The 21,000-nt window shown below is 39.7% G+C and overlaps 1 long non-coding RNA gene across 3 annotated transcripts in view; it reads left to right on the top strand.

Annotated features, from left to right (window-relative positions):
* The window catches only part of LOC134471808 (uncharacterized), a 71,355-nt gene that overhangs the window by 17,046 nt on the left and 33,309 nt on the right, over positions 1-21,000 (top strand). For 2 of the 3 annotated variants that reach the window (XR_010041480.1, XR_010041479.1), the window contains one exon: positions 15,179-15,304. The exons of the other annotated variant lie outside the window; for it this stretch is intronic. This is a non-coding gene — a long non-coding RNA (uncharacterized LOC134471808). The remainder of the gene's footprint in view (positions 1-15,178; positions 15,305-21,000) is intronic. 3 annotated transcript variants of the gene reach the window in all.

The following is a 21,000-nucleotide window of genomic DNA, read 5'->3' as shown; positions in this document are numbered from 1 at the left end:
ATGACATGCAGTTTAAACCTTGTGAATTGTTTATTCCTGTAATTGTCTATTCAACATTTTCAGACTACCCATAGCTGAGTACAGGCAAATAAAACAACAGAAAACAAAGCATGGGTGAGGGGAGACTGCTGTTCATAGAAAAAGAGCTAGAAAAATCGAAAACAAAGATGTAATAGATTTAACAATATTTCATTAACCAAGAGAAAACTTAGAAAATATCAGCGTAATAGAATTCAAAGCAAATAGCATCAGCTATGGAAAGAAGACTATTTATACTGATAAAAAGAATCATTCTGTGTGAAAATGTAGAAGTCTGAATGCCTGAATATGCAGAAACATAGTTTTAAAATATGTAAAAGGTGTTAAGCTTCAGCAATCTCACACCCTGCCTGGGAAACTTGAAAAAGCTGCGTTTGTCTCCAGCTCCCCACGCAGCAGCCCAGGTCCATCTCAATCAACATGTCTCCCCTGGAATGTAGCAACACCTCCTCGCAGGTCAAAACTGTAATTAAAACCTTAAACCTGAGGAATTAGGTGAGAATGATCAAGGAAGCAGTGGTGGGCTCCAAGTCACACAGATAACCAACGGCAGACAGGGAACTGAGACCCGAGCACCAGGAGCCTTGCATTTTCAAAAGCAGCACTGCTTCGCATACGTTTTTCACATCAAAGTGCATAAACAGGATGTATACTTTTCTACTGTGGCTGACTAAAAAGCTGCTATGACATCTGCAGAAAGTGTTTGCCGTGATTTTCTAGCTCAGGTACTTATTCCTTACCAGTTTTCCTGAACTCAGGGATCCTCACATGTTATTCAGGGGCTTGTAGCTAGGCCTCAAATACCAGTTCAACTCAAGATCTTCTCTCCTGAAGGGCAGCAAGTTTCACACCCTGCCAGGGTGGGGCTGATGTGAATTTCTGAGAGCAGACATGTACGCGGAAGCCACTTGCCAGATTTTCCCCTGTAATAAATAAAGGCTGGTGCTGAGGGTCTCTCCATCCTCAGTGAACAAAGCTGTGGTGCAAATGTGCTGGAAGCAGCTCGCTCTCCCTGGTATCCTCCATAAGTACCCGGTAGAGATGGGCTCAAGAGATTTCCTGAAAGTAGATTCTAGCCGAAGTAACTAGAGGGCATCATGGGGCAAGGAGGTCCTCAAGGACACACTGAAGGCCCTGCCTCATAATCACACAATTAACTGGGACTCCTATCTAGTTACCGTGTTGGCTCTCCTCCACATTTGGCAGCCTGAAGCCTTCCTTTGTCAATGTGGAAATACTGGGGACAGGATAAGATGTTTTCATGTTAGTGAAATCCATATGGGAAAAGTAGAAAACAACCAGAGATCCCGCGCATAAATAGAAGGCAAGTGTGTGATTTCCCTTTTGGAGTGTTTCTGAGGTTTTTAACTCCAGTACTTATGAAGTTCTTAGAAAGATGCACCCTAGCGAAGACATAATGTTTTCATCTCCAACTACAAAATATCACAAGGGAGTTTTAGCTTACACAGAGAGAGGAGACAGGATTTTCAATGGAAAAGACAACAAATCTGAAGTAAGCAGATTTAAGAAGCCAGGGATTTAGGAAGTTTAAGAACTAACTCTTGTCTATAGCTTGAAGTTTTCTCAGGACATTTGGTTTCTGCAGAAAAGCTCTTTTGGGAAAAAGCCGACCAAGTGTGAAATGGCCCTGAATCAGAAACCAGGCAGACCTATTGGAGTGAGTCATTAAATTATGAAAGGTCCCCACCCTGGACCAAAAAAAGAAAGAAAAAGGATAAATGAGGCCAGAGAGAAGCACAGTGCAGCTGGTAAATAAGACAGCCAGGATTCAAATCCATTATACCATGCTGGCGAGTCTGGAAGAAGGTTACAAGCAAGGCTTGGCAGAAGATTTATAGTCAGATAGTTGAAGACAAAGAAATGAAGCCAGGAAGAATTGACAAAGTTACAACAAACAACTGGATATGGGTGGGGCTAGTGGACAGCAAGGAGAGTGGCTCTGTGGAAAACTGTGGAGAGCCAGCTACCACGAGTGAAAGATCAGACCTAGTCCCAGCAGCCTGGCAGGACCCACGTCCTTTCAGGATAACAACAGCCTGCAGAAAATGACCAGGAATGCAAGCAGGAGAACAGAAACCGTCTGCACCCACACAGCTCACTGACTGTGTTAATACTGCATTTCTACTCCACTGTCTTTATCAAAGTGACCTTATTATTCCAGGATGATATACATTCCAGGGGTGGCAGGCCAATCCCCTGAGTGGGCTTGGGCTGACCCACTTCTGCCTCCTCTGTCAATTGTCCTAGGAACAGCTGTAGATGACCTGAGAAGGAAGCATCCCGAGATGGGGATGGACTGGACAAAATAGCCCCCCTATGCTGTGATTTGCACTGGAAAAGGGTGCTCTTGAGCATTTTAATCCAGTAACTAGCGGTTCCCCAGGTGTCAAACTCAGAGGGTCCACTTTCTATTCCCTTAGCTGTCATGCAAGTGAGGCTTACTGAGTTTCATCTCTGCCCCAAAAAACTCTCCTAAACTTTGAGGCTGTTATGATTGATACATTGTGTCAACTTGAAGCATTTAGAAGGTTAACTAAAAGACTCAGCAGGATCCAGGATCCTTTGTAAATATCCTCATCCTGTGCAAGAGGAGGGCATAGAGATTTTGTGAGTGCTACACCCTCCCTAGAAAAGTGGCCTGTATACAATATAAGGGAAGAAAAGAGGCTTGCTTCTCCCACTTCCTTCTGCTCTGGCTGCTGCCCTGATGTGTTGCCCCAGTGCCACGCCACCCTGCCTCAGAGCCAGCTGATTATGGACTGAAACCTCCACAAACAGTGAGCTGAATAAACCTTTTAATCCCTCCATTTTGGGAGTTGAATATCTTGTCCCAGCAATGAAAGAAAAGTAAACAAGACAGAGGTATTGGCTGTTATCCCTTGATGCCTATGTAAGTAACAAATGTGCTCCAGGTGACTTATTATATGGGAGTGTTCAGCTCACCAGACTCAGGTAAATTGGTAAACAGTGTGCAGTAACCTTCTACTTATAGTTCCTAACCTAAATTATAGTCCCATACTATTACATCATGATATGTAATCCTAATCGAATCTTCACAGTGCAAGGCCCACCTCAAACCAATTTCCAAATACAAATATTCCAACTTTGCCTTCCCACCCTCTGACACACCGCTAAAATTTTGGGAAGGAGGTACTCTCTCATACTGAGCTAAAGAAAAACTGGACTATTCTATTCACATGTTGTTTTGTTGATATTTACAGAGACTCAAAATTGGACAACTCTGAAAGTCCACCAATATCTAATCTAAACCTTCTCACTACTGTTACCCACTTTATCTACTTCATTACACATCTTAAGCCATTTCTCCCCAAATTTGCAAATGAAACACAAATTAGAAGCTAAGAAAAGGCAAATTGATTGGAGAAAGCCTAATAAAGGGCCCATTATAGTTTATCCTGACCCTGCTAGGCAGTACAAATTCATCAGGACCTCATGGCTATAAATAGCCCCTTGAGGCTTCACTTGGAGGGCCAAACTTCAGTGGTAGTTTATGTTAGATGCCTTCTAAAACTACACATGGTATAGTGGCATATCTGCAGTTTACATTCTTTTGTGCCTTTTAAAATAGTCAATTCTTCTTTGCCTTCTCCAAGGAAAATCAACAGCCTGGACAGTTATGCCTCAGAAGTATACTGAGGCACGCTTAGGTTTTAGAACTCTTTGGTGGGCACCCCCGGAGCTTAGATTCCTTTGGTGGGCCAGATGGATGACCTTTGGTGAGGTCCTGAAGTGAGGTGAGCTCTCAGACTGACTCCATCTTCTGCTTACTGTTTCAGCTCAGTGAAGCCATGAGGTCCCAAAATGTACAATAGATATTGTGACAATGAAAGGAAACAAAGTGTTCAAAAGGAAAGAACAACTGGGACAGGAGGACGGTGAAAAGGAAGAAGGGAAAAGATTGCATGTATATAGGCATACGTGTGTGTGTACAGGATAGAGAACTGTACTACTAATCTCTGTTGGTTTATCAAAAAGAAAAGTTTGCGCTTTCATTGATTGTTTGATCACTTTTATGCATAAATCTTGTAACCTGAACAACTACTTCTAAGAAAACAATATGCAATGTTAACTAGTGTTAATGTCCTATAATTTTTTTTGAAATTCTGTATCATTTCTATCCTTTTTTCTGTTTTGCTTTTTAAATTAAAAAAGTGAAAATTTGAAAGTAACCTCAGTACTTAGAACAAGTATCAGCAACCTCTGGCCACTCACCAAAACCAGCATGTTGCCTACTTTTGTAAGTAAAATTTCACTGGAACATTTATTCCATACCCATTCCTTTACTTATTGTCTGTGGTTACTTTAACACAACAACAACTAAACTGAATAGTTGCGGTGTAAAGCTTATGTTTCACAAAGTCTAAAATACTTATTATCTGGCCCTTTACAGAAAAAGTACAAAGGACGCCTCCATCTGGGCATGACTGATCTAAGGGAGTAAACACTTTCCTCTGAACCAATTACAGTCCACCTTAAATTTACTAGGCCAGAGGCAACCGAGAGGGCTCCTCACTCTGTTTCCCAGCTACAAAGGGTTCTCAACTTTCCCAGTTGCCACTCTGCCATAAGACTTAACAAGGTTTTCAGTAACCAAGCCTCTTCTCCGGGACATTGAATTTGAACACATCTTTGGCAAATTATTAGCTGTCCAACAACCTTGGACACTTCCTGCCCTTTGTAACTGAGACGTTGGAATATGTCCTTGGCAACAACTCGCCTACCTCATCAGTAGCCACGGTAGCTGAGCCCATGGAGGCATCTGGCGACTCGTTCAGGCTTCTCCTTTAGATCTGATGGTTCCTCATACTGCGCAACCATCGCTGCTGACTGAAAACACACAGTGCTTCTCAGCGAGAAGGCTTACCTTGTAGAAAACCCTATTTTTCTCTCATGTATTGCCATTTATCACTGTGGTACTTAAAAGAAAATCTTGATGCTTTTCTTCCATTACCTGAAAACATAAGAAATTTATAACTGTTTACCCTCTCCTCACAAAGTCTCTATGCTCTGAATAAACTTATTAGCAATAATTTTTAAAAACTTAGACCTGATCTTATTTGTAGATGGATCATAGCTTAAGACTGACATAGCAACATACAGGCGAGAATATTGGTTGTTATCATAAGCAAACTATCCCAGATTAGATTAGATGTACTAGATCTTCTCAGTTATCTAGAAATTAAAGGGTAATTCTCACTGATAGGAGATGTAGTCCCTAATTTTGTTATTTTTTTTAGCCCATAATTTTGGAATGCTTTATTAAAAAAAAAAAAAAAGAGGTTCTTTTCCACAAAAGGAACTGCAATTCTGGTGATCAGCAAAGTTAAGTAGTGATCCGGCCTGCAGATCAACAAGCTCAGAACTCCTGGAGGGGAAACGGGGATTAAATAAAAGACATAGGGGAGACAAAAGAGAGACGAAAGCAAGACGAAATAATCCGATCAAGCTTCCGGTTTATTCAGAAAATAATCACACCTTTTATAGGCTAAGGGCGGGAACTGGGACAGGAAGAGGTTAAACAGATGAATACAACAGGGTCACCATCACATCCGGATACGTGACGTAAGCAGGAGGGGATTATGGTTAATGTAGGCAGATGCAGTGCCCATAGGAGAGAGAGAGAGACATCGAGGCAGCAATGCCTGTCACTCGGCTCCCTACAAAGTGGTTTCTGCATGTTCTCTACTTCTCTAAGGCGATGTCAGTGACAAAGGTAGGATCGCATACAAATGCTGATGATAAAGAGAACAGAGCAAATTCCTGCAGCTCAATATGCCAAACAGGCAGCACTCGCCATGATTCCAGCCCGAATGATTGTACAAGACATCATATTACTGGGGAGGTTCAAAGAGGTTTCATAGCATACCAGTGATGCGACCTGAAGCAAGAGAAGTGATACTGGTAAAAATTCAGATGGAAAGTGCATGAGAATAATCTCTGATGCTCTAAGCGTGATTCTTTAGAAGGGCTAGAAAACCTCTCAAGTGAAATCTTGCAAAATTTTTTATTTTACATGAAATTACCGACCACTTCAAAGACAAACTGTCAAGGACAAAGTAGCTACTAACTCATTGTGGGGGGAAGCTACTAAATTTCCCCAGGTTGTCTCTGTTGCATGTATTACACTGTCATGAGGGTGGTACTGATAGAACTGTGAGGGTGAGACGTGGACAAGAGCTGAATGCTCAGGAGACTTTACGAATCTCCAAATGGATTTTAGATATCCGTCTTTGCAACAAATTTGTAAATGTATCTTATTTGTTGTTTGCCCATTCTTGGGATTTATTTATCCGTTCTTTTCTGGAGAACTGTGGTTCTAACAATTGTAAAAGGGAATTTTTGATGTAGCGATTCCAATTTAGGGAAACCCAAGCTATTGATCTAGTGGCGAGTTTTCTTTTTCTCTCATCTGGTTCCCTATGACCTTCATTTCTTGGAGTTTATGCCTTTATGTAATCTTCCACCATTGACTGTGGTCAGGACCGCTCACTTACTTCTACCCAGTGCAGTAAGATGATGGGACACTATACCTGTGACTACCACATGTGACTTTTTTGCTAGCAGATTTTTTCAAAGATTCTCCTTCCCAGTTTCATCAAGTAAGTAGCCATGCAAAGAAGCCCCTGTGGCAAGGAACCACAGCAGCCTCTAGGACCTGCAGGCAGACTCCAGCCAAGTTACCAGGAAGTCTTTACATTGTTGGTAACTTGTTATGCAGTAAAAGAGAATTGGTGTACTAGAACTATTATATAAACACTGCAAAGCTCTGTTACCTAAGCAGGCCCATTACTGTCAGTGCTGGGCCCAGTCATCAGGATAGGTATAAAGCACACAGAACAAATAGAACTCTAAAGCTCAAATTAGCAACATTTCCAGAGATTATTAGTCATTCCTGACTTCAGTTATTACCATGGGCTTTGATGACAATGAAATCAGTTCCTCCTGGGATTCATCAAATCTTGTATGAATTTTAACTGGGTAGCCACAACATCTAAGATTATCATTTCTGATTCTAGACTGTACCTTATCACACATAGACACAACCAAATATTCCAGGGATTCACACAATGTACTCAGTACTATCACCCAGAGGTATCAGCAACCTTTTCTCAGTGACATCCTGACCAATCTGTTTATGACTTAAATCAAGGAGCATTTGTAAATCAGCTTCCACATAAATAAAATTTGGAAGAATAATAAGAAAGAGATACAGTATCTTTGGCATCTCAGTCACTTTCACTGATGTCACAAGTAAGACATTTCACAGTTGCTTTGGAGCTGTTCCATTATCTTAATATTTCAAACTTTTCATGTGAAAATAAAACAAAATATCAAGAGAATAACACAGTTAACACACTGTGTATCATCATCATCAAAGTAGCTACTCTGAGAACAAAACCTAGATAGAAAAGATTACCTCTTCCTCCCAACCAAACAAAAAACCCTAACAGATAATAGTACAAAACTTTCTTTTCACTAAAGTAAGACAAAGCTAGTAGTATAAATGAAACAAATTAGCACTTGTATTAAAATTTTTTGAAACAGCAGAATAAATAATTTAGGGAATTATTCTACTTCCTATTTATCTTTTATATGTGTATGAAACCATGTGATATTTAAACCTGTGTGGCTACCTTATTTCACTTAACATGATGTTCTCAAGTTGCATTCATTTACCTACAAACACCTCAAGTTTATCTTTCTTTCTGGCACAGTAGTACTCCATTGTGATAAGTACCACGTATTCCATATCCATTTATCCTTTGGACATACAACACTGTTTTCAAGAGGTAGCTATTATAAGTTGTGCTGCTATAAACATGGGTATGCATGGATCCCTATCCTAGAGTGATTTTAACTCTTTCTGGAAGGTACCTTGATGGGAGATAGCTGGATCAAACAAAATTTCTATTTTTAGTTTTTTTTTTTAGGAATCTCCACACTGATTTTAATAGTGGTTGCACTAGTTTAAATTCCCACCAAAAGTGCAGAAGAGTTCCTTTTTCCCTGTAGCATCACCAGCATTTGTTATTATTAGATTTTTTGATGACAGCCATTCTTTTTAGAGTAAGGTGTTATCACAGTGTGCTTTTATTTATTTATGTATTTTTTAGTTTTTGTGCACAGAGTGCTTTTATTAGAGAAGAAACAGCCTCCCTGTGATCCCAGCCTGATAATCACAGTGTGCTTTTAACTGCACTTCTCTGATGCCAGGGATGATGAACATTTTTTGTGAGGCTTATCCGGACACTTATACTTCTTGTTCTGAGAAGGGTCTATTTATTTCAGTTGCCCATTTTTGATTAGGTCTTTTATCTTGAGGACTCTAACTTTTCTGAGTTCTTTCTATGGTCTTGTTGTTAGTCCTCTGTCTGAGGAACAGCTGGCAGATTTTTTTCCCATTCTGTAGGTTGTCTCTTTACTCTGTTGGTTGTTTTCATTTCTGTGCAGATTTTTATGTGGTATGGTTCTGTTTGTTGATTCCCAGCATTATTTCTTGTCCCACTGAAGTTCTGTTCAGAAAGTCCTTGCCTATGCCTATGTCCATGAGAGCTGTACCTGCTTTACCTTCCAACAGATGAACTGTTTCTGCTTTAGTGTTTAGATCTTTGATCTATTTTGATTTTAGTTTACTGTATGGTGAGATGCATAGACCAACACTCAAATCTTCTGCATGTGGATATCTAATTTTCCCAGCACCATTGATTCATGGTGGAAGCTGTCTTTCCTGTAGTGTATGTTTTTGGTCCCTTTGTCAAAGATCAAATATGCCCGGGGTTGTTTCTGCTTCTTCTGTCCTGTCCCACTGACCCACATGCCTGTTTTTGTGCCAGTGCCACGTTGCTTTAATCACTGTAACTTTCTTAATATTCCAAGTGTAGTTGCCTGGGACTGTGTAAGCTTGATGAGCAGTGTTAAAACATTGGAAACCATCTTTCAACCCCATGTAAGTATTTAGCCCCAAGATGATTGAGAAGTAATTCTTAATGACTGGTACTGAATATGTGGCATAAAGTTCTCTGCAAATTGGCTGGAGACATGACACTTTGGTAAACTGATGCATATCTTGAAGACAATGATTCATTTTAAACATCAGTTTATTCTCCAGGAGCTGTGATCAGATAACATGTTTTAAGGAGAAAATTAAGCCATGACTTGAGAATCAAAGCCTAAGTGGTAATTTTAGATTTTCTTTTCTCCTCATGATTCTTTACGTCATATACTACAACAGGTTCACACATAGGAAGACCCTGCACTATATGATACAAAAAAATTCATAGGAGTTGTCCAAGGTCAGTATGGCCATAGAACTCCTTGCCTGGCAGGATCATGAATTGGACAAGGTAATAAATCAGACTACAATCAATTTAGATATAATTGGCTTCTTAAGAGGAAATGTGTATTATTTTTAGGTGAAGAATAGTGTATATCCTTACAGACTTCTCAGCAATCTTTAATGTTATTTAAAATAACTAGAGAGAAAACTCACTGGAGAAAAGAATAGCCTCTTTAACAAATAGTGCTGAAAAACTGGATAGCCATATGTGGAATATCCTACCTCCCACTCTGTACTAAAATCAAAGCAAAGTGGATCAAAGACCTAGATATAAGACCGGAACCTTTGAAGCTGCTGCAAGATAGCACAGGGGAAACACTTGAAGTCATAAGCACTGGCAAAGACTTCCTAAATAGGATTCTAGTAGCGCAGGAAATAATATCAAGAATCAACAAATGAGCCTACATCAAATTAAAAAGCTTTTGCACAGCAAAGGAAACAATCAACTGAGCGAAGAGACAACATACAAAATAAGAGAAAATCTCTGCTAGCAATCATGCTGATAGAGAATTAACATTCAGAATCGAAAATGAACTCAAAATACTAACTCCAAAAACCCAAATAACCCCATCCAAAAATGAGCATGTGAATTGAATAGACACTTCAAAAAGAAGAAGTACAAATGACCCAAAAGTTATGAGAAATGTTCAGTCTCTTGAGCCATTAGGGAAGTGCAAATCAAAACTAAATTGAAATTCCACCTCTCTACCCAGAATAACTGCCATAGAAAATACAAAACAAAATACTGGTGAAGACTCAAGGACAAAGAAACACTCCCACACTGTTGGTGGGAATGTCAAGTAGTAATTCACTGTGGAAATGCAGAATGCGCAAAGGCAGGAAAAGGAAAATCAGAAATATCATTTGATCTGACTGCCACTCCAGGTATGCCACACTCAAAAGCATTAAAAAGCACATACTGTAGAGATATATGAGTGCCCATGCCAATAGATGCACAGTGACAGTAGCTCAGCTATGCACACAAGCTAGATGTCCCTCAGCAGGTGACTGATTAAAGAAATGGGTAATGTGTGCACAATAGAATGTTATTTAGCCATAAAGAAGAATGAAAAATTGGATGTAACAAGAGATCAATATGTTAAGCCAAATAAGCCAGTCTCAGATTATTAACTATTGCATATTTTATGAGCAATAGGAAAATTTTTAAAAATCATTAATTTTTATTATTAATGCATGCTTGCAGTACACAATGCATTCTCTCTGCAGTTGCGTCTTGTAACTATCTCCCATCCAATCACTGTGGTACGGTAGCCTCAGTAACCCTGAAGGGTAGTTATTCTGTTATTCAATCTTAAACATTTAACCCCTTCTCAAAATGGCTCCTAGTTAAATACTCTCAATTACAGCAGACACTGCACTGGATTTCCTCTCCAACTGTACCCTGCTGTATGGAGTTACTTTCAGAGTAAAACCCTTACACTGTTTTTGCAGTTTACAAGAATTGTGAGATTGCCTTGGACCTGGAGCTGCCAGCCCAGTCGTTGTTTCTCTCCGGAGCTGCAGACCGTGCCTGGGCTTCCAAGTACTTAGTGTCAGGGGAGGCAGCTCTTCCTCCCTGGAAGCAGGGGTTAGCATTCCAGGCCATTTCCTTCTTTTCTCTGCATTGCATTCGGCTTCTCTGTAGTTCCCAGCTTTCCTATCAGCTCTTTTTTGATTCTAGAGACCTATATTTTTTCTTAATAAGTTGTTGTTTTTTAGTTGTCTTGATTCCAGATCTAGAAAGGCTGTGTTTTGCTGCTGATCTTTACTCTGCCATTTTAATCTCCCCAAACTCAGTTAATTAACGGAGATATGACAAGAAACTAGAAGAGAGACTTTAGAGATAGGGAGGAGGGTTGGCACAGGGGAGGGGGATAAGGGAGGTGAGAATAATTATGTGCATGCATCAATATCATGAAATGAACCCCTTTATTCTGTATTGATAATATGTACTAATAAAAATTTTTAAATAAATAAGTAGAAAAAAACCCCATAAATTTAGATAATCAAAATGATTACCCATATTTGGTTCTTGAGGTTGGGGATAGACTTTGTGCTCTTAGTTTAACTGGTTCTGAGCTCAACAGTGGACAACGAAGTCTGATTTCAGTTTTTGGAGGTGTGACCTCCAGAGTCTTAAAATTCCTGTATAACAAATGATCCAGCCATGTGTTTTATCCTCATGTCCCCCCAAAAGGACCCTGCCAAAAGGACAGAAAACATGAAACTTCTGGAAATTGAAACACCAGGCCTAAATTGATCAAATGCCTAGATGTTGAGGGTCTATTTTTTAGTGCAGGCTGAACAATGACCACAGGTGAGATACAGAAACAAAACCACCTGCATCCCCACAGCTTCCTAGCTACATCAGTGCCACTTTACTAGTCCCCAGGATTCCGTAACAGGATGTTAGCACTTCAAAAACTCTTGGCCAGGAAAATAAAAATTACAAGCAAGTTTATTGTTTGTTTGAGGAACTTTCTAGAAAAATAAATGAACTCAAATATTTTAATTTTTCAATAGATAGTAACAAATGATAGTTTATCCCCAAGACCTTCTGAATCTACAGTCTCAAAATCCTTGCTTTACTTCCCTGCATTCCTAGACTATTTTATCCCTCTCCTATCCCGTTGTAGCCTCAAGATTGAAAGATACAATACACTAGACTGCAAAACCTCACAGTTCCCAACTTTGCCCTCCCCATTCCGAGACATTAAGACTCTGTCAAAGCAAGCTTTTCTTTTACTTTAGCAAGAGTAAAGATGGCTTTATTTTGATGTTATTTTTGAGAAGCAAATGTTTGGGAAAAGGCAGGACGAAAGTCAGTTAAGGAACTGAGGAACAAGGGAAGGCCTTCATTGATGAGATCACGGCAAATGCTAGAAGACTCAGCCACAAGATATTGTAAGCCCATGGGTCAAGGAGTACATTTATTTGCTTTTATCAAAATTTGAATTGGTTTAAGTATCCAGAATGGTACTGAGCCCACACAAAGGGGTTAAGTGTTTCCAGCTATAAGTAATGAAGGGGCCGGAACTTCAAGGACAGGAAGGCAGACAGGTCCTTATAATGTATGTCTTTAGAGAATGACAAAGACAGTGAGAGTTAATGGGGATTTATGAATTTTATTTCCAAGTGCACATTTAAATGGAGGGAAACTTGAGATCTTGTTTTGAAGCTGGATGTAGGACAATTCAAGAAGGAAAGCGCCCAGAAGAATTATCACCTGTATTTTATTCTGATGGTAAATTCTTTTCTCTTTCTGTGCCTGGGTTTTTTTTCCCTAGTCTCCTTTCTGTTGATTCACTAGCTTAGTTTGCTTTACTGTCCTTTAATTTCTTCTTTCCTTTTTCTCGTCCCTCTTTTCCAGTTTACTACCTTTTCCTTCCCCTTTTATCACTAACGCATATCTGCAAGGAAATCAGTCATCAGGGTTCAGCAATCAGAAATGGGCAGAGCCAAGGTCAATATTCAAGTTAGACTTGGTTGAAAGTGTGAACGTGGGTAAGCTCCTTGTTCACTTTCTTTGTTTTAATCTTGTAAGCAAAGTAAAGAGAGTGCCACATCTTTAGGTGATCTTAACCCTCAGTTATCCAAGGTCTGATTATCCAGTTTTCTTGCTTTGATCCTCAAGAGGAAAATGGGCATAATACAGAGGAAAACACTGCTCAAGCTTGATGAGTTCTGGCTTTTTTCCTTACTAACTTTTTGCCCTTGGCAAGCCACGAAAACACTCTGAAGCTCAATTTCCTCTCTGGTCAAAAAGGCTGTCTACTCCACAGTGCTGCTGTGCAGAGCCAACAAGATAATACCCATTAAAGACCCTCCTACGCAAATGGTAGTGGCTTCTATAATCGCGGTGTAATAAATATTTATGGATCTGTGTAGACTTTCCACATTATAAAAAATGGAGACTGAAAAAGCCATAAAACTGCATGGGAAAAACCATTACAAGCTTAAGAAGGTGCTTTGCACACCATAAAACAAATTGCAAATTAAAACTAGGCTTTGCATTTTTTCTTTCCTATACCCCTAAGATTTTTACTGTTGATTAGTGGATTTTAAAAAGTTAACTTTTAATAAAACAATGTTTCTCATAAGTAATCATGAGTGGAAGTCAAAACTGTAAAAGAAAATATCCCTTCTCCCCAGCCAGTACACTTCAGTTTCTTATTGCTCAGGTTATAGTTCCTGTTCCAGTTCTGGTTGCTTCTGGCCTCTTAGAAAGACCAGTCATTGTGATGCACACTGTAAAAAACAATCCCCAGCCACTCTGCCTCTACTGTACTTCCTGCCTGTTTATCCCATATAAGCCCCAGACCACCACAGATCAGGGCCTGATATTCTAGGAATATCTTGTCTCCAAATCCTGGGTGTCATTTCGGTGTTTCTGCTTGCCGTTGTAAAACTACTGCTTAAATGAGATTTGAGCTCTGAATTTGACCCTCAGTAGCATGCATGATCTTCATTGGAAATGGAAATTCGTTTCCATTTCCTTTTCCTCTCAGTAAGATTCCATGGAAACCGAGAGACTTTGGCATCAGGAAACCCAATTTTAATTCTATTCTACCATAAAACAAGATTAATATCTACTCTGTAGGAAAATATAAAATAATTTTTATAAAGTACACGGTAACCAAAAAAGTGGCTTCTTTCTAGCTGTCAACTTGCAACTCAGAACAACTGCAGTGAGCACATCGTTCCTTGATTTCTTATTCCGTGTGCCTCATTTAATCACATCTGACAGATCTACCTTCAAATCTTGACTTCTCTTCTAAACACTTCCTGTGCTAGCTCAGTTTCCTCTTTCACAAAACAGTTAATAATAGAACCCAGCTCATGGAGTGGAGGGGAATAGATAAGAGAGTGCACTTAAATGCTTAACCTGGTGCCTGGCACATAATAAAATTTAATTAATAGAACTACAGGAATATGATGATATAACATTTCAGTTATATTCTAATTCACACCTTAACCGACACTCAGCTGGGCAGCATCATGGTTATTGTGGTAGTTGGCCATTTTTCCCTTCTTGGGTTTACTTGGCTATGTTTCTCTCCCTCCTTTCGCAGGGCAGGTCTGCTTCAGTTCAGCTGCTGGCCGGAACATCTGGCAGGTTGCCCACTCTTGACGTTTTCTGTTTGTGGAGCCAACAGGCTGGGGAGGTAGAGGGTTTGATCATCTTCACCACGGAGACATTGGAATCTGTTGAGTTAAACACTGCTCTGCTGTTACCATCCCCTCCCTACAAACTCCCTCCCTTCCCTGCTCCCTCCCTGTGAATGAATCTGGAAAGAATGAACCTGAAGTCTGTCTTGAACAGCTATAAAACCTTTATGGTATGTGGGCCGTTCCTTGAGGAGTGGGGCATTAGTCTCCCTGCTTGTTCCTGGAGTAAACAGGACGCGTCAGCGTATTCCCTAACACGGGGTCAATGTCTGAGGGAGCGGTGCTGTCCGTGCCTGGCACCTGCTGGTGTGAGAGGCCGGCTGGCAGCTGCACTCCGCAATCAACTTTGATGACTGCCCTGAGGACAGAGCTCACTGCCTCCGAGCCCCTGATTCACCAAGTAATATTTATCCTCCAAGACTCTCCTTTTGCTCAGCCCTCTAAAACACATTTGCTAAGAATGTATTACATGATGTATTCACACAGAAAACAGTATATCCTATAGTACCTATGTATCTAGTTAAATGTACATTGATTTTCCAAGTCACTTTCACTAGCAAAACCCAAAGTTGAACTTATACTTTTTATTAGGGGAGCGTGCTGATTCTGGATTCAGCCTTTGAAGTCGCCCCATGATCCTGTTTGATGTCATCCGTAAAATGCTGCCTCTCCGATGGCTCCAGTCAGTCGCAGACCTTGGTCTATGACTTATTACAGGTACCATCTTTGAAGGGTCGATGGCACCATGCCATAATGGTTGACTGCTTACTTAAAACTTTTTAATTTGTGATACCACTTGTAACCCTTTCTGACTCTACAGAAGGACAAGGAAAAGCATAATTCATTTTACTGGACCATTATTTATTCACCATTATTCTTCCTGTCCATCTTTATACTATGCAGTGAAACAGGCAGGGATGTTTTATCCTGAGTAAATAACGTACTTCTTCCCAGTCAACTCTCCTGTCCTTATGCAAGTCTCTCTGTCCTTATGTTCCTCCAATGCTTCGCATCTCTATGGCACATTCTTATTCATTTTAATTTTATTGTGGAATTGATCAGATCCTATCCTGGAGAGAACTGTTCTTTGCTCACAAGAATTAGGTCACCAAAGACTGGCTACACAACCAGCCAGCCATAAATATTCAACACATCTACCCTTGTTTTGTAACACAATCTGGAAATAGATTATGCAACTGAGAAATTCATTCTTGGATTTGTGGTAGCCTCATTAGTTCAGAAGCAGTGCTGTAGTCAGTGCTAAAATGAAGAGAAACAATCCTCCAAAACTCTCAGAACCATAGTCCAAAGAAGTAGAAATACCCATGGATGGCAAAAGTAATAAGTACATGAAAATTTTATGTCAACATAAAAACAACAAAAAATCAATCTGTAATTATAATCCAGAGTTTGGTTCACGAAAATGTTGGTTATAATTTCTTTCCAAGATGAAAGATAACTGAGTATTACATGATTCATCAAGTATTTTCCAAGAATAAGGCAAAGGAAAACCTATGGGTAGATTTCCTTGAAGGCATGAGTTCATGAGCTCAGTCTCAGTCTAATCTACAGTCAAATTCTATAATTTTAAATTTTGAGTGTGGACAACCCTGAAACAGAAAAAAATCATTTATTTTTGTATTTTTGCCTTAATTCTACTGGATATAATGTCTTTTCTCAATGTATTATTGCATGGTGTTAACAATATACTACTTAAAGTTACAAAAAAGAGGGGTTGGGAATTTAGCTCAGTGTCGTAAGTGCCTGCTTAGCAAGCGTGAGGTCATGAGTTCAATCCCTGGTACAAAAAAAAAAAAAAAAAAAAAAACAAACTACAAAAAAGAGAATTAAAATTACTCATTGTTCCACCAAACAGATGGAAAATATAAGATTTTGCTGAATTTTTCTACATAAAATGCATATAAGTACCTTTAAATTTGTAGGACACTGATCACACCATTGAGAAACATGCTTTTATCATTTAACTTGCTATGAAAAATATCATTTAATGAGGATTTGTCTAAAAATTAGAATCTTCAAATGAAGATTTAAGTACTTATGTGATAGTTAAATTAATGCAACACCTTTGGATTTTCTGTCCTCCTTGGACATTGCTGACTATCTATGCCTCCAAAAGCTACAAGCATTCATATTTTCAAACCTGGCCACTAATGTTCCAGTCCTCCAAATACAAAAGTTCCACCACTGAGAATAACATGAACTCCCTCATACTCCTCCTACCAAATCCACTGGTTTAGCCACATTTACATCCATAAAGTCTGTGTTCTCTGTTGACCAAAAGGATGAGCTGGTGGTGTAAGACCAGCCCTCTTCCTTGTGTTCCTGGAAGCCCATTCCCCCAGGACTTCTCAAGGACTCTATTCTTTCCATTATTTGTTTTATCTAATGATTTTATCTTCATTCTGTTAAGCATTCATATAATCATAAACATCAGATATTCAGCAACTTTTTATTTTATTTTTAGTAGTACAGACACAACTTGCGCTGTAGGTAAACAAAATTAAAAAATAGATACCATGCATTGTATACAGTTATCAAGATGTGTTCACTTCTTTAGAGCTTCAGTGACAACATTTGTTCCTGTTAATAATATTATTCTTCTCCTGCAAGGTCTGATAAAAGCATATTGTGAATGCTTACAAATCTTGTTACAGTAACAGACACATTGCCTTCAATGTCCCTCAAAGTGCTGTTCCTCTCTTCTAATAGTAACTGTGTTGTTTCTGCCACTCTCTGAAGCAGTTCCAGTCTTTAAAAAGCAAAAGAATTAGTGAAGTGATATTCATGAATTGATATAACTGAAAGTCATACATAGAGAAGATCTGGGCTTGGAAGATTTTCATTTTCTTTGGTTATTTTTGCCACATACATGGCTCCTGAGCATACTTGTTTCTCTTTTTCAATAGATTAGGAATATAATAACTCGAACACAGGATAGCAGAGTAGGGTAATTTAACAGCTATTTATCATCTTCCCATGATATGTTCTCTATATTGTAAGTACATGTTTACTTTTTCATGTCTACTTGATTGTGGGAGAAATATGTTCAATTAAGACTTAAATTTTTTATTTTAAAGCAAAAAAATAAAAACAATGATAGAGAATTTCATAGCAAGATAGCAGGAAATTAGCAATGGTCAATATATTGGGTATTGTTATCTTCACAGTGGTTGCTCAGATTACAAAATATAGGCATGAAAAAAAATCATCAAAACAATACAAGCACAAACCATTCTTTTCAATGAACTGAAAGAAATTAGTGGTGTAACTATTTTAGCTATTTATTCTTTTTCCTTCCTTCTTTTTTGCCTTTCCCCCATCCCAGTTCTTTCCTTTTAAGCAGTTTCTTTACTTTTCACCATATCTATTGTAGATTTGGGATCTTATTTACTCTGTTTCTTACACGGGGGAGACAATAGATGTTTACACGACTTTCTTTCCTGCATTATCAGTTTTTCTGACCCTTATTATGAGCATTCCAAAGAGTTCTAATGTCTCTCAACTTAAAATACTCTCTCTTGGCCTTTCAATCTTCCTCCAGATAGTACCCTCCCAATTCCATCTTTCTTAGTCTTTTTTAAATAGCAGAACTGGGCTGAGGATTTAGCTCAGTGGCATCAGTGCCTGCCCTGCAAGCGCACGGTCGTGAGATCCCCAGAATCAGGCTTGGTTCCCACAACATCAAAATTGCTCTTGCCGAGGTCACCAGTGACCTCTCACTACTTATCCCAAGTAGTGATCGCTTTTTAGTCTCTGTCTTAATCTCTGAGCAACGTCTTACACAGAGAATCACTCACTTCTTCCTGGGGATAGTCCTTCATTTGAGTGTAAGGACACAGCACTCTCCTGTTCCCTGACCACTGGCTCCTCCTCAGTCTCCTTTGCTGATTCCTCCTGACTTCCTGATCTCCACACAGTGGAGGGAGCAGGAAGCAGGACTCTTCCTTCCCGCATCAACTCTCATGCTGTAGGTCATGATTTTCAGTCCTGGTTTGTATTAGAGTGACCCAATGAGTGCCTGTGAGTGAGCTCCAGAGTTACCCCTTCACTGGTACAGCAGTGATGTGCTATGTGTGTGTACCGACTCCTCACAGCGAATGCAAACATTATGTACTACACACATGTACGAATAAGGATAACACAAAATTGAGTTGTTTTATGTAGATATATATCCAGCTGTAACTTTTCTCCTGAACTCCAGATTTGAAAATCTCACCTCTTCAAGTATATGTTTATTAAGTATCTCAAGGTTAACATTCCTAAAACCAAACTCCTGGTTTTCTTTCATCCAAAATCCATTTCTTCTTCAGTCTCCTGCCTTTCAAAAAACAACAGCCCCAGTTTTCCAGTTTTCCGACACAAAAACATTGCTATTATCCCAGACACTCAGTTTCCTTCACACTGTATTTGAAGCCCTCAGTGAGGCCTACTGGCTCTACTTTGAAAATCTACCCAGGACCCAGCTATTCCTGATCACTGCCTTCGCTCCACCCGGAGCCAGCAAGATGCCATCTTCCATGCTCCGAAACCCGGAAGGAGCCTTGCAACTAGTCTCACTGTTTTTTGTCCCTGTTCCACTACAATCCGCTCTCAACATGCATTCAAATGATACATGTGTGTATTAATTGATTGATTTTGGGGGATAATGGAGATTGAACCCAGGGTCTTCTCACTAACCTGGATCCTGAGTACTTTGAGATAAGAGTCTCATTAAGTAGACACATTTCTCAGGCAGGACTCCAATTTTGTGATTCTCCTGTCTCAGTCTTGCAGAGTCCTAAATTATAGGCACACTCCATCATACTCATCTTCAAATGGTGCTTTTAAAAAGTCCATCAAGCTAGGTGCAATCTAGGACTGCAATCTCAGTTACCCAAGAGGCTGAAACAGGAGTATCACAAGTGCAAGGCCAGCCTGGGCAACTTAGTGGAACCATGTCTCAAAATTAAAAAAATAAAAAGAGCTGAGGGTGTAACTTAGCCGGGCAGCTCTAGGTTCAATCACTAGTACTGGGGAAAAAAAATACATCAAGTTGTCCCTACTCTGCTCAGAACCACCCAATGGCTTCCCACGTCTCTCAGCGAAAAACCTAGAAGCCTCTCAATGGTTGCCCTGCTCTGGCCCCTGTGTTTCTCCAAATTCATCTTCTGGTCATTTGTTCCCATGTCTACTCTGACTCAGCCGCTGGTGTCTTTGCTAAACCTTGAACAAATGAAGCATAGTCCCCCCTTAGAAATTTTTATAATTAGCTATTCTTCTTTTCTTTCCAAAAAGCAGTTTCCTCAGTGTATGTTTGCAGAACATAATGATTACACCCCTCCTGGGGAGGTGGCAATACACAAAACACATCTTAATTATCCTTATGTTTCCTCCCCTCCCCATCTCTTGTAAGAGATCTATTTCCCTGTTTCCTGTAGCCTGTTTTTGCTTTGCTCTTTAATTTGTTTATACTTATATGAGAAACTATGAGATATTTAAGCTTGTATGAGTGATTTCACTTAACATTATGCCCTTCTTTCTACCCAGATTGTTCTTCTCTCTGATATCTGTCGGTCCTGTTTCTTTGCTTTCTTAAAGACCTGTCCAGATGTCACCATAGGAAAAGGATCTTTCCTGACCACCCTGGATCATTGCCATTCTCATATAATGCTCTGTTTTTCCTCATAACTTCTCTCAGCATAACGCATTCAGATGCTCTTTGCTTTATGATGGCATTATAATATCCCAATAAACCCATCATCAGTCAAACATTGTAGGTCAAAAATGCATTTAATCCAACCTATGGAGCATTCTAGTTCAACTGCCCAGCACACTATGAGTGTGGTGTTTGGGATCCCGGGGCTGACCGGGAACTTAGCTCAGTGCTGCAGCTCAGCATCTCAAGACAGTACTGGACCAAACACTGTTGGTCTAGAAAAAGGCTCTAAGTTCGTAAAGTTTGAAATGCTGAATTCCTACTAGTCAGGCTGTTATGGCTGACACAGTGTGTCAACTTGAGCAATTTAGAAGTTTGACTAAGAGACTCAATTGGGTTCGTTCTTTGTAAATATCTTCATCCTGTGCAAGAGGAAGGCACAGAGATTTTGCAAGTGCTACATTCTCATGAAGTGGGGGTGGCCTGTGTACAATATAGAGGAGGAAAAGAGGCTTGTTTTTATCCCTTTTACCCTGGCTGCTGCCTTGAAACATTACTCCTCAGCCACGCCACCCAGCTTTGGAGCCAGCTAACCATGGACTGAAAATTCCACAAACTGTAAGCTAAATAAACCTCTCCATCCTTCATTTTGGGTGTTGGATATTTTGTCCCAGCAATGAAAGAAAAGTAACCAAATCACGTGTCATTGTAAAATCAAAATATTATTGGTCTGAGCCTGTGTTTCTACACTAATTAT

This window comes from Cavia porcellus, unplaced genomic scaffold, assembly GCF_034190915.1.
Source record: "Cavia porcellus strain 051 isolate PalLab524CR breed Dunkin Hartley unplaced genomic scaffold, mCavPor4.1 scaffold_20, whole genome shotgun sequence".
Classification (NCBI taxonomy): Eukaryota; Metazoa; Chordata; class Mammalia; order Rodentia; family Caviidae; genus Cavia; species Cavia porcellus.
This window is presented reverse-complemented; position numbering and strand designations above follow the sequence as displayed.